Below are 15,075 nucleotides of genomic sequence, written 5' to 3' on the forward strand. Positions count from 1 at the left end.
TGAGTGTGTGAATGAGTATGACTGAGTAGAAGATATATGTATATATTGTACACGAACCAGGGTTTACAATAATGTTGTTTGTGTTCTTTGTATAGGATTGATTTTATAATATGGAACAGAAATGTTCATATTTATCTTTTGTATTTGTTAAATTTTTGACTTTGAAAAAATAGAAAATAAGATTTAAAAAAAACAAGAAATGAAATGAAATGAAAAGAAATTAAATAATGAAGTGATATGGAAAAATAAATAAAGATAATGAGTAAAAGAAGCCACCTAGTCTAAAGCCAATACCTACTTTCCCCTAAACACTGAGATGACTCTAGGAACTGCAGCATCAGTCCAGAGCATGGAGAAAGGAAATAGGGGAGAGAGAAAAAAACATTGGTCTATAATTTGGAGATGGTACCAATATGGGAACCATTAGTCTTGCTGTAATGTTACTCATAAACATAAACCTATAGGACAAAAGTATAACAAAATAACAACAGCGAGCAGAATAACAGGGACTCCGCAAAACACTTATGGACCTAATTTCAAGCCAGTTATGCAGCTAGTGCATCACTTTTTATCGCATAAAAAGTGGCACACTTGAGGTGCAAGGGGCTTGTAAATAAGCCCCTAAAATTATAACTCTTTGTCCTCTCTACTTCTGAAAGCCCTGATAAACACAAGAAAGAACAGAATTTAACCTGGATCCCACATGATGAGGAGGAGAGTCTGCAACAAAGCACAGAAAAACTTGGAAAATAAACAAGCTAGTATTGACTAATAAAGGAATGAAAGGGAAGCCAAAAGGGATAAAAATGACAAAGTGATGGGAGTGCAAGCACTGGGTGCAAACCTATAGGAGTGAGAAGCCAATGCAAAAAGCAGACTTTGTTAGGCACTACCGAAAGAGAACTGCACGCTTTTAGGCTGTTCCTGCTCTTGATGACCCTAATGTGACCTGGAAATGCAGAAGCATAAGACTAGGGGGTTGATTCCGATTCGGGGAAAAAACTGTCCGTACGATTTGTATCCGGAGCCCTCTCCGTATGAGTCGTACCCGTCCGTCCGAGTCGCGAAGTACGATCCGTATTCCGTGAATCGTCGCGATCCGTACGTATTGCAAGGCTGAAACCGTGAACCGTACGACTCGTACACATACCGTACGACTCGTACACATGCCGTACGACCCGACGAGTACGATCCGGATCGGGGTATGAGGACGCTGTTCGTACGGTCCATGTCAGGTAAGGGCGAGTCGTACGGAAAAGCACACAAACACATACACACCGTACAGTCCGTACCCCCCATAATCGCAGGGGTACGCACCGTACCCCTGCGATCATGGGGTGTACGAGCCGTACCCCCATTGTACGATCGGTGTACGAGCCGTACCCCCATTGTACGATCGGTGTACGAGCCGTACCCCATGTACGATCGGTGTACGAGCCGTACACCCATCGTACAATGGGGGTACGGCTCGTACACCGATCATACATGGGGTACGGCTCGTACACCGATCGTACAATGGGGGTACGGCTCGTACACCGATCGTACAATGGGGGTAGGCTCATACACCGATGGTACAATGGGGATACGGCTCGTACACCGATCGTACAATGGGGGTACGGCTCGTACACCGATCGTACAATGGGGGTACGGCTCGTACACCGATCGTACAATGGGGGTACGGCTCGTACACCCCATAATCGCAGGGGTACGGTGCGTACCCGGGGGGGCTGTTCCGTACCTGTTTCGGCGCAAACTCTGCTTTTATGGCTGTTTTGAGCTCCCGTAGAAAAAGGGTCGTACGGTGCGTACCCGACACGTATCGTACTTGCTGGGTCGTAAAAACCAGCCACGAACCGTTCAGATGTCGCTTACAGCGGGTTCCGAGGGAGAATCGTACGGAGATTAGAGTTGTATGGTGTCTTGTACGACTCGTACAAAGTACGGCTCCTGGTACGAATCGTACTTCGTCGTACGTACGGGACGTTTACAGGTACGATTCGTACGGGGGAAAAACGCTCCGTACGACGATTCGGAGCACTTTTTACCGGATCGGAATCAACCCCTAGGTGTTGGGGCACATGCACACCATTAGTCTATGGCCTTACAATCTCCAAGCCCTAATATGTAACTATGGGTGGAAAATCTGTTACGCTCGCGGAATTTGCGGATTTTTGGCAATTTCGAAATCTCGCGAAATTGCAGAAAAATCCGCAAATCCGCTCGCGGGCATATTTCAGTTTCATTTTAGAATGGCGCCAGCAAGCTGCCAGAGTTTCAACTTGAAAGTCAGCAACTCTGGCAGCTTGCCGGTGCCATTCTAAAATGGTTACAAAGTTAACTTTCTTCAACTCGGGCACCTGCCTTAACTCTGTAGGTGCTTCTTGTGGGTCAAAAATTAAACCTCAACAGGAAGCACTTACAGATATAAATGAAGCAGGTGCCCGAGTTGAAGCTCAAATTTAGTAACGTTTTAATCAGCCCAAAACATTAGTGAGTACGGTTGAGGCTGGGCAAGTGTGCTTTAACCCCATACCTGCCGTTGAAAATTAGCAGTAATACTCGAGGGAGGTCTTTGAATTCCTGAGTTTCTCGAGCGTAACCCCCGTTTAGTTCCTGTGACCAGGAGGCTGCTTTCTCCTCACCTGCTGCCCTGCTTGCTCTCTGACCCTTTATACACAGGAGGCATGTGAACACGCATTGAAGCCCCGCACCACACACTAGAGGTATCAAAAGTCTTCCCGCCCTTTCCCAATCCCAACTATGATGGACAGCTCACTCAAGGGACCTCGACGCATTTTGGCACGGAGCTGCAGTGAAGGAGGAGCACTATACATTTACCCAATGATGTAGCACTTACTGATTAGCTAGTAGAAAGCACTCCAGTTGAGTAGATGGAAATCGCAAAGAAATCCGCGAGTTTGCGGGAAAATCCGCGAATTCGCAGGAAAATCCGCAAATTTGCGGACTTTTTTGCGATTTCGAGCTAATTCGCGGACCGCAGATCCATAAAATTCACCCATACTTACTAATATGCCACATTCTCCATGAACCACTTCTCTCTGTGTAATTCTCTTGACCTTGTTTTCCCTGATGTTATCATGTAGTAAATGTTTGAAACCCTTGCTGGTGCATTATGTTGTAGTGGGATCCACTTTGGTTCTTTCAGTGAGTAACACTCTACCAGTTATCTTTTCATGTAGATGGCCCCTTGATGTTAACCCTGACAGAAAGTAGCTTTGAGGCAGATTTTCAATGAACTTTGAGGATTCAGGAATCTATGCATCCACCCCAAGATCAGGAGTAATTACAACTATCCAAAGACACAGACTCACTCCAACTTAACTTTCACATGACAATAGAGTAAGTAATGTGCTACGGCTAAAAACCCCAGAGGGAAATCCAGAAGAGTTTATGCAAGATTTTGGATTATTATTTATGGTGGGCGATTCCACACTTCAAGGAATGACCACAATCCTTGCCACAATGAATCCTCCATGTTGCTAAATTAAACCTGAGCTTAACCCCTGGTATGGTGTGGAACAGACCAGATAGTCTTGACTTAGGTTTAGGTGTAAAGTAATTATGCAGCTTGAAAACAATAAGACATTTAACATTAGAAAAAATAAAAAAATGCAACCTGGAGAGAAAATCAGAGTAAATTTAATAAACCAAATGACACTAAAATGACATAAATCCCCAAAATTCAACCATAGAAATGAAATGTTAAAGTGATAATCAAAAATTGCACCAAAAAGCACAAAGTTCCAGTGATTTTTGTTTTCTACAAAGGTCCACGATAGTCAATGCTCACAGTGGACTGGGACCAAGGAATGATTTAAGGACAACTGTGATGGAGCACGGGGCAGATACACCAGCCAGGTTTATCCTTGTCAAAGATTTTACGTCTTCGTCCTCCGTATTAGAAGATCATTATACCCTATGGCTCTTGTAATTCAGCGGACTGGATTTCCGTCATGTTTCTGAAAAAGTAACCTGTCCACCAAACTGTAAATCAGGTCCTTGGTCTTTTAAGACCCAATCCACCACAGTACTATTTGTGTAAGGTCTCCAGGGCCTCATGGAAGAGAAATTAGAGACTCTCAGGGAGAGGCAAACAGAAAAGACCAAGGAAAGTCCAGTTGTCACTAGTAAATTGGGCACTTCAGGAAAAAGTTCTCTTACAACTTGTCACCCTGTTACTGCAAGGAGGTCATCCAATTGGCTCTTGGTGTCCAGTTCTCTGTCCTTGTTTCGAAAGAGAGCACGTCCAATCTTTCAGGCTCTTCTCAGATTACATACAGCACTTTCAGTCCTCATCTGATCTTCCACTGGTCCAGAAAGTGTTCTTACGTGGGTCACTCGAGGAGTCACATTTATGCCTTCTATCAACTAGTAGGTTGGGGTGATTCCTGTGTGCTCACTAACCAATGAGGTAAATGGTCCTGGCACCAACCCTACCTACCTTTTTAGTAGTTCCTGCATACCTTACTGCAAACAAAATGCCATGTGCCAGGGCATTTTTCCAGAGGGTGAACGTTTTCAGCCACACCAAACTTGGCTCTGAGGACTGTGGGGGTGTCAGGGAGAGTCACAGGGACCACACCAGTGTACTTTCAGATCCAACACTAAAATCCAGCTTGAAGTAGGCATTGTACCCTCAACAAACTCAGTGACAGTGGTCCAGTATGACAAAAGCTGGGTGGCTCGGCAACCAGAATGAGGTTTCACAAGAATTCATCATTGGGTTCCCACCCAAAATGCCTAATGCATCTCCGGTGTGCTACAGCACCTCATTAGAGTGGAGCTGGGCTTTATGTGTTGTACAGAAATGGGCAACCCAGTCTACCCTTGAGAGCTCGGGCTAAAATGAAACAATAGGGTAAATGTACCTTCAAGAGATTTAGGGGTCCATTAGGATGGCGGGCAGATTGCCCCCGCCAGGCTAGTGGTAGCCACCGCCAGCCTGGCGGGGGCAATCTGCCCGCCATCTTTCCCTGTATTCCCCCCTGCCATTTTAGAATGGCGGGGGGGACCACGGCGGATCAAAACACCGCCTGCCACTCTTCCGCCCCGGTCGCATTACGGCCAGTGGCGGAAAATGATTAATATGGTGGCGGTGTCAAGCAGACACCGCCAGCGATATTATGATGGACTGAGGGTGATGCCTTCCCGTGGCGGCGATGCCGCCACGGAAAGGCATGCGGTCTTCACTCTGGGGGCCCCCTGCGGGCTCCCAGAGTGAAGGAGGGGGGTATTGCACATGGGGGGGACCTGTGGTACCCCCCTTCATTTGCATTAACAAAGCGGCAGGGTGCCTGCCGCTTTGTTAATGCAAATGCAGAAATGCATTTCTAGCATTGTGGCGGGCGGTGCTGAGAGCACAGCCCGCCACAATGCTAAAAATGCAGGATGTGCCCGCCACTGTGGCGGGCTCATCCTAATGCTGGCGTCGGGACCCCCGCCCTTAAGGCAGGCGGTCCCGTTTAGAGATAGGGTGCCCGCCATCCTAATGGACCCCTAAGTTTAGAAACTATTTGAATTATTTTTACAATTAAATCTCAGGCCAAATGAATGATTGCCTCTTCTCATTAATAGTTTTAAGTAACTTGTATCACAACATAATTTCTTCATACATTGAGTCCAAATCACAATGACCAACATTAATTGTCATGCAGAACAAAAGGTCTACATAAAAATTAGAGCAGAAACGGGTGTATATAGAAAAAATATTCGCTTTATGTGTTTTGAAATCAGAACAGGGTACTAAAAAATACAAACAATGTGACAAGAAGGTAACAATACAGATTTGAACACCTTCACTGTGACAGTTGTAAACACTTTTCTTCACAGTTAAAATTAAAACAAAATAATAGAAGAAAAGGCGTAGGTCGATGTTTCGGTCTCTACTTTTTCATAGACTAGACCATCTTGAGGACTGAACAGTATAACAATTGTTGACCCATTATTTTGACAAGAGAACAGAGTGTTCGATGTTTCCTGTATATCAATGAGATATGTCAATGAAGGATCACTGACATAATATCGAGGGACAAAATATAGAGTACTAAAAATATCGATGCCAAAATATTGAAAGACAAAATATCGAAATCCTATCTACAAACAGGTAAGTACAAAAATATCGACTCCAAAATATCGTTTAAAAATATGTACTTTGTAAAAATATCAAATTTATTAAAATTAATGTAAAATTTTACAAATATTAAAAATAAATACTTAAAATATACTTAAAAATACTTAAATAACCTTAAAATTATTAAACAATTAATTGAACTTCTAAAAACAATAATACAATTTTATTTGTTAAAACATATATATATATATTAACATAATATTATTTAAAAATATAAAATATTATTACCGTAGGACAGCGGGAGTGTTAAAATTACTATTCCCATTCCCATGAGTGCAACAGTAGGGAAAGCGTAGCAGTAAAAATGACTATTCCCACTCCAGAGAGTGCAACAGTAGGGAAAGCATTGGATAGTGTAGGGGTAAAAATGACTATTCCCACTCCAAAGAGTGCAACAGTAGGGAAAGCGTTGGATAGCGTAGGGGTAAAAATTACTATTCCCACTCCAAAGAGTGCAACAGTAGGGAAAGCGTTGGATAGCGTAGGTGTAAAATTACTATTCCCACTCCAGTGGGTGCAACAGTAGGGAAAGCGTTGGATAGCGTAGGGGGTAAAAATTACTATTCCCACTCCAGTGAGTGCAACAGTAGGGAAAGCGCTGGATAGCGTAGGGGTAAAAATTACTATTCCCACTCCAGTGAGTGCAACAGTAGGGAAAGCGTTGGATAGCGTAGGGGTAAAAAGTACTATTCCCACCCAGTGAGTGCAACAGTAGGGAAAGCGTTGGATAGCGTAGGGGTTAAATTTACTATTCCCACTCCAGATAGTGTAACAGTAGGGAAAGCGTCGATTAGCGTAGGGGTAAGAATTAATATTCCCACTCCAGAGAGTGCAACAATAGGGAAAGTGCTGGATAGCGTAGGGGTAAAAAATTACTATTCCCACTCCAGTGAGTGCAACAGTAGGGAAAGCGTTGGATAGCATAGGGGTAAAAATTACTATTCCCACTCCAGAAACTGCAACAGTAGGGAAAGCGTTGGATAGCGTAGGGGTAAAAATTACTATTCCCACTCCAGGGAGTGCAACAGTAGGGAAAGTAAATACTTCATATATTATTTAAAAATATATATATTAATATCTATACAAATTTAATTATAATAATTACCCATTTAATATGATATAATAATTAATCAATTAAAATGACTAATAAAAATTAATTATTACAATTGGTTACCTTTTAATACAAATGAATTACAAATTAACAATTAATTAATTAGCAATTAAAAATTAATTAGCAATTAATTCAAATTAAATACAAATAAATAAATTAAATTATGCAATTAATTATAATTAAATTACTTCCCACCCTATTCCCCTATAAACCCACAACCCGCTACAGAAAATAAATTAGTAAAATTAACATAATTATCAATTAATCAATTAAATAAAATTAATTGGCAATTAAAATTTAATTAATTACCCCCAAAAAATTAATTAACAATTAATTCTAAATAAATACCAATAAATACATTTACATATTTAATTAATTATAAATAAATTACTTCCCACCCAATTCCCCTATAAACCCACAACCCGCTGCAGAAAATAAATTAGTAAAATTAACATAATTATCAATTAATCAATTAATTAAAATTAATTGCCAATTAAAATGTAAAGAATTACCAAATAGAAATTAATTAACAATTAATTAAAAATAAATACCAATAAATACATTTACATATTTAATTATATATAATTAAATTACTTCCCACCCTATTCCCCTATAAACCCACAACCCGCTACAGAATTAAATTACGCAAATTAATTAAAATAAATTATAACATAAATACTCACTTTTCACACATATGATAACATAAAAAACACTATAAAAAATTCGATATGATTAAAAATTCGATAATTTTAATAACCTATATTATATACTTCGATATTTTGACTTTCTATTTTTTTTAAATTCGATATTACATTACTTACCTTAAAAACGATATTTTTGATGACTATGTTATGTTATGTTATAGTTATTTATTGTGCGCACAGCTGCTCCAGCGAAGGAGCGTCCTGGCGCCTGACAAGGTAAAACATAACACCACTAAAGCAAGAACAGAAAGAAGGAACGACTGTGGGACAAAACTAGAACAGGAAAGTTTTAATGGCCCTACAAAACTGCAGGAGATCCTCCAACAAACAAATCTCAACCGGGAGAGAATTCCAGATAGCCACAGCTCTCACTCGAAAGGATCGGCCCCCGGCACGGCAAAGCTTGAACCGGGGGACCACGGCGAGGGCCTGGCCCAAGGATCGGAGAGAGCGTGTCGGAACATACAAGGATAAAAGATTGGACAGGATCTGAGGGGCAGTGCCTTTCAGAATTTTGAAGGCCAAACATATGACCTTAAAATGAATTCTCATCCTCACCAGCAACCAGTGCAGGGAGCGAAGGGTGTTGGAAACGGGGCAAAATCTGGGCAAGCCAACTATCGCTCTGGCTGCAGCATTTTGGACGCGCTGCAGGCGAGTGATTTCTGCCTGGTTAGCCCCCACCAGGAGAGAGCTGGCGTAATCAAGCCGGGAAATTACTGTTGCCTGAATCACCAGCTGCCTGGTCGTGGCATCAAAAAATTTGAGGACAGGTCTTAAGCCCCGAAGAACACCAAAGCAGCAAGCCGCGGTTTTCTTAGTATGGCCAACAAAGTTAAGACTCGAATCCAGCCAGACTCCCAAGTTTCTTAATTCTGAAACCGGAGTCGGAGATGGTCCCAATTCCGAAGGCCACCACCTGTCCCCCCAAAGCTCCGCTCTCTTACCGACAATCATAATTTCTGTCTTTCTCGCGTTAAGCTGGAGACAGTTCACCGTCATCCATCTGGCCACCGCCTTCAGTCCATTCTGAAACCTAGGGGCATCCAGCTCCGCATCCCCACTGAGAGTAACCGCCAGCTGAGTGTCGTCGGCATATGAAACCATAGTCAAGCCCCACTGCTTTACAACCTCAGCCAGCGGTCTCACGTAAAGATTGAATAACGTGGGACTCAGCGAGGATCCCTGCGGAACCCCCATGGCCAGAGGCTGGAATTTGGACTGATAAGGTGGGATGGCCACGCAAAAAGAACGATTGGCGAGAAAGGAGCGAAACCACTGCAGAGCCTGTCCCCCGATGCCAATCTCCTCCAGCCGGTGCAGCAGAATGCTGTGAGAGACGGTGTCAAAGGCGGCGCTAAGGTCTAATAGTACAAGCGCCGCCGTCTGACCAGCATCCAACACCGCACGCAAATGCTCCACCATGGCAAGAAGGGCCGTCTCCCCGCCGCTGTGCCCAGCACGGAAGCCATTCTGCGTGGGATCCAGGACATTGGCCCGAGCAAGGTGGTCTGACAGGGCCAGATTGACATGGGCCTCCGCGACCTTCGCCGGCCAAGGGAGTAAAGAAATAGGGCGGTAGCTCTCGGGTTTCGAAGGATCCAACGAAGGCTTCTTCAAAATTGGAGAAACCACTGCCTGCTTCCATTTGGTTGGAACCACACCCGAGGCCAGCGAAAGGTTAATTAGGGAACACACCGTAGCGCGTCTCAGAAAAGACTGATCTCTAAAAAGAGCTGGTCTTAATGGATCCGACGGAGAGCCAGACTTAATTTGCTGAGCAAATTTATTGAACCCCTCCGGAAGTAACAGGGGGAAAGCGTGCAAGATGGTATGACCTTGAGCGCCGTCTAAGACTCCCGAAGCTGGCCCTATACTAGGGAAGGCCTGGTAAATAACCTGGACTTTCTCCAGAAAAAAGGAAGCCAGGGCCTCACAATGGGAGATAGAACCGGCTGCCAGGGGGGAAGTCCTTTTCGCCAAAAGATCTTTAACGGCTTTAAATATAGTCTTAGACGGATTCGAGCTGTTGCGGAATTCCAAGGCATAGAACGCCGCGCGGGCTCTGCAGATAGCTCGATGGTAGAGCTTGACGGAAGCAACATATGCGGCTTTCTTGTCGGCCTCATAAGACTTTCGCCACGCTCTTTCCGCCCGTCTACATATGCCCTTCAAAGCACGTAATGCACTATCATACCAGGGACTCGACTCTCTAGAGCTCAATTTGCTCGAAATGATGGGAATCAGAGAGTCCAGCGCCCTGGAGATCCATCTACAGAACTGATCGTAACCCGTTTCCACGTTATCCAGAGGGCCTAACGGCTCTTCCACTAGGATACGATGCAAGTCGTCCAGCCTGAGTTTGTTCCAATGCCGCCTAGGGACCCGTCTGACCGATGGAGTGGAGGGCGTCTCAGGCAGAGGGTACCGAATGGACACAAGGAAATGATCCGTCCACCCTAATGGGGAGATGGACAGAACACTAGCCTCGGCTAAGTTGGTAAAAAAGGGGTCCAAAGTGTGGCCCCCTACATGGGTAGGCTGCGATACCTGTTGGGAAAGCTGAAGGGCCTCTAGATCAGCTAAAATACTGCTCACCGCCGGGATGGTCTGATTTTCGAAATGAAGGTTCAGGTCACCCAAGATGGAAAAGTTGGCACAGCCCATAGCTAATGCACTAACGGCATCTGGAAAGGCTTCTCTGAACGCTACATCACTACCCGGAGGTCGGTAGACAACCATCCCAGAAAACATAAACTGGGGGCTGATTAAGATCTTAAAAGAGGCACTTTCGCAGCCAGCGATGTTAAGGGCATTCCAATTACAGGTAAAACAGGACCTAACTATGAGGGCAATGCCACCACCTCTAGTAGGCCGATTCAAAGTGTACATAGAGTATTCAGGGGGACAGGCTAAGTTGATAATGGCCACATCGGCCTCCTGAAGCCAGGTTTCTGTAATGGCAAATATATCAGGAGACTCGTCCTTAATGAGGTCATAGATGGCTTGGTGGTGTTTCACCACAGATCTAGCATTCAGATTCAACACCCGAAGGGTGCGCACGGAGCCATTGCTCCGGGGGACAGATGAGGTATCCCTCTGGCGGATAGGCACAGGGGGGTCGAGCATCCATCTCTTGCAGGTACAATGGTAAGGACCGCATAGAGGATGGATTGGTGCTAGGTCACACCTCGGGACGGTCTGCCCAATAGACCAAAGGCTCTCTCTAGAGTAGGTAAGCATCGCGATACACAAGGGGGGAAATATCTCGGAAAACCCACTGGGCCGCTGCGCCCCCGGGCCGGGCGCAGACGGGCAGGACTCTGGCACGACTCAGGCTAAGCGAAGGCGCACCCGCTGCGCGATACCGCTGCGCTGGGCAGGGAGCTTTAAGTAGGCGTCCCACCTAGGCTTCTGCGCACTCAAGCGCTCGCTGAAGATGGCGCCCAAACAACTACCCCACTCCAAGATGGCGGCTACTGAGTGAGCCCACCCCAGGAACCGGCCCCGCTCGAGCAGCGGTGGACTCCGATTAAGGTGCAGGTAAGAGGGCAATTAAAAACCAGGGCTAACAACAAAAATAAAAAAGCAAATACAAAACGGGTTGAATTAAAAACGCTATACAGCGAAGAGAGCGCGAAGCGCTAAGCAGCAATATCATTCCTTGTCAGGGCGAACCCTGAAGCAGCTCGCCTTAAGTAGGCGTCCCACCTAGGCTTCTGCGCACTCAAGCGCTCGCTGAAGATGGCGCCCAAACAACTACCCCACTCCAAGATGGCGGCTACTGAGTGAGCTATATTCTGTCCATTCGATATTTTGTCCATTCTATATTTTGAAGTCGATATTATATCCATTCCATATTTTGTAGTCAATATTTTGACTGTTTACCGTCAATGACGCCAGTGGTCATGCGGATTTAAACGTTTTGTCAATCTTATTATCGACGAGATACCAGGTCAGCGGATCAGAGCCTATCAATGTTGCTCTTCTTAAGTAGCATGTTTGGACTTGCGATCTTAGTTTCAAAGTGAAAATGGGTCTGCGGGTCGGAGCCTATCAATCTTGCTCTTCTTAAGTAGCACGTTTAGACTTCCAATCTCAAAAAGACTCCAACTTTCGTGAACTGGGGCAGCATTCGATTTTGCATAAGCTCAACATCCAACACTAAAATCCAGTGTGAAGTAGGCATTGTACCCACAACAAACTCAGTGACAGAGGTCCAGTAGGACAAAAGCTGGGTGGCTCGGCAACCAGAATGAGGATTCACAAGAATTCATCATTGGGTTCCCACCCAAAATGTCTAATGCATCTCTGGTGTGCTACGGCACCTCATTAGAGTGGAGCTGGGTTTTATGTGTGGCGTATTGAATTTGTGCATAATTCAAAATGACCTCAAGGTAATCCATCCTGTGGAAACATGTTATTGTGTATCCCTTGGATAGGTTGATGGGAAATGTGAAGTGATATAATAATGGTTGCTCACACTGTAGTGTTAGGTTGACATATTTCAGCCAATCATGTGTGCCGTGTGAGTGATAGTGGCTTTCTTCAGGACCAAGCTGCTAGGGAAACCCTAGTCAATAGACCCTAGCAGCCTGGTCCTAAAGAACATCACTGTGACTCATGCGGCACACATGATTGGCTGAAACATTAGACGTCTTGGGTGGGAACCTAATGATTAAGCATGCTACCAACTAGGTTGGTGGGTGAGGGTTATTTTCAAAATCCTTGTGGTTTTTTGGATACATGAATGAAAACCATTCGTTATAGCGCATTGTGATGGTAGCAAGCTCTTTTTCATTTGTTTGGTATATTGATAAGGGGAAGTGGAATGGGCTTTTCTCATCTTCTCACTCCCCAACTTTGTTTATCGTGATCCACAAGAATTGTCATGGCATTAGCTTTTCAAGTGTGCCCAACGTGTCACATGTGGCTCAACAGATCGGTTAAACAAGGATGTGACTGTAGTGTCAAAAATGATGCCCCCAGTGACCACCCTGCATATTCTGTTGAGTTTAGAGAAGCCACATCTGCCCATTATGGTCAGCCTAATATTTGCTCCTTGGAGGCTTTTCACACCTAGTTCACACCTATTCAAGACTGAGCTCAGGCTGACAGCTGGTAGAGGCTTATGCTAATTAGCATTCTGACAGTTCAGGCAGGTAAAGAGCAACTTTCTAAAAGTTAATGTTTCTTAATGTTTATTAACAATACAAACTCACCATTGAATTGGAGTTTTAGTAACTATTAAAATCAGTGGTTAAAATATGTTTCTAGCTTGTCCCATTCTTGAGATACAAGATGAGTATTTTAATCTGTACTCAGTTTTTTATGATAGGACAGAAAGGCCTGCCACCGTGAAAATAGCTTTTACCGAACAGTTGCTTGCTTTTAAGTAACATGCACCCCCCTTGTGGGCTATTAGGGTTATATAGGTGAGACTTACTGATATTTAAGAGGGAGGTATTTGCATGTCAAAAATGGCTATATTAACAGATCTCACTGCAGGCATTCACTGCAGTATTTAGACTACAATGATCAGGGATGAAGTCTTGCTTTCTTTTGTCACATTAGTGGATGCTACTATAACTGCTGCAGTCTACAGGTAACTTTTCTTGGTTTCTTTGCACACCGTATATTGTGGCCGTATACAAAGCTAAATACACCAAACAGGTGTTAACCAATTTCTCCATGTATTAGGGATCAGAGCTCATACACTGGACACTGTGCAATAATGCCCAATCATGCAGAGTCTAAAAACCAGCAATATAATAGGGTCTAGCAAAATACTAAAATTGTAGATGACCACACATAAAAGTCAGGTTTTCAACAGGTTAGAACCTGACAGAGCAATACCTTCATGTAGGCGCTTTTGAATGAAAAAGCATCTGTTATGGACAAGTTGGACTGTGCAATGGGCAAGTCGTCTCACCTCTAATGGACATGTCCTATGCACCACTGGGGGTTCAAAATCAGGCTTTCAAACCAAGGTACTATAATCGAATAGCTCAGCCTGTATTTCAGGGCTCTCAGACCCCTTTTGTGACTTGTAGCTCTTAGTAGAGTCACAAAATCTTACAATCTCTAATCCCACGGAAATGTTCGAGAGAGTAGGCAAAAAAGTCAAACCCCGGTGTAAACCGATTTTTGAAAAGGTCTCAATCGAGTGTATGGATTCAAAAATTATTGAGGACCTGAGCTCTGTTTAAAATAATGCTTAGCCATTTGACCTTCTAGAGACAAATAAATGCCATACTTTGATTGGTAGTCCTGGACTAACATAAAAGAGTGGTATCTCTTGGTACTTGATTGTTTCACCTGCTGGGACCCCAAGCACAGTCTCACTTTTACCACTAGTTCTCCCAACCCATGTCACTGACAGAGGAAACCTAAGAGAGCTTTCAACCCTAGTCAAAGTTACATTTTGGATCAGGAAGTACTCTTGAAAGGCTTCGATAGAAGACTGACCATATCATACAAGAACATGCAAATAACAGGGAGTCTCCAAGTTGTGTCAAATAGGCCTCTCCTAAAACTAAACGCCTTGATACTAGTGATCAAAGACAAACGTGCTTGAGCCATGGAAAATAACTAAAATAATCTATTTATCATAAATATGCATACACCAGCAGCAAGCAAGGTCACACACAAGCTTGCATGCTCTCAGGATTTGAATTATGTCTTCAAATTATGCATAATTAGTTAGACATGGTAACACATTGCATTGTAATTGAGTGTGGCCCCAGCAACCTCCTGTGTTTTCTGAAGATTTCAATACACTGATTCCAAGATGAAGTAACGCCTGTCACATTTACTACCCTTGCAAGAATAATTTTTCGATCTGGGACACGATCAGCCAATCACTGGCGCCAGTATTGTGGCTTTGACAAACAATATATTGGAACTGTGTTTTACAACCTTACATCTTTACTCGCCCTTCATTTTATTTTCATAATTTTATTTTATTGCAGAATGATTCCCTCACTTCTTTCCTCCAAACTGAAAATCGCCCGTATTTTGTCACACACATTCCATTCAATTACTTGTTTTTTCTAAAGTCACTTTTCTTTTTTGTGCACAAAGGTATAATAAACTTGAAAAGTGAGAAT

The sequence above is a fragment of the Lissotriton helveticus genome, chromosome 12 (genome assembly GCF_964261635.1).
Source record: "Lissotriton helveticus chromosome 12, aLisHel1.1, whole genome shotgun sequence".
NCBI lineage: Eukaryota > Metazoa > Chordata > Amphibia > Caudata > Salamandridae > Lissotriton > Lissotriton helveticus.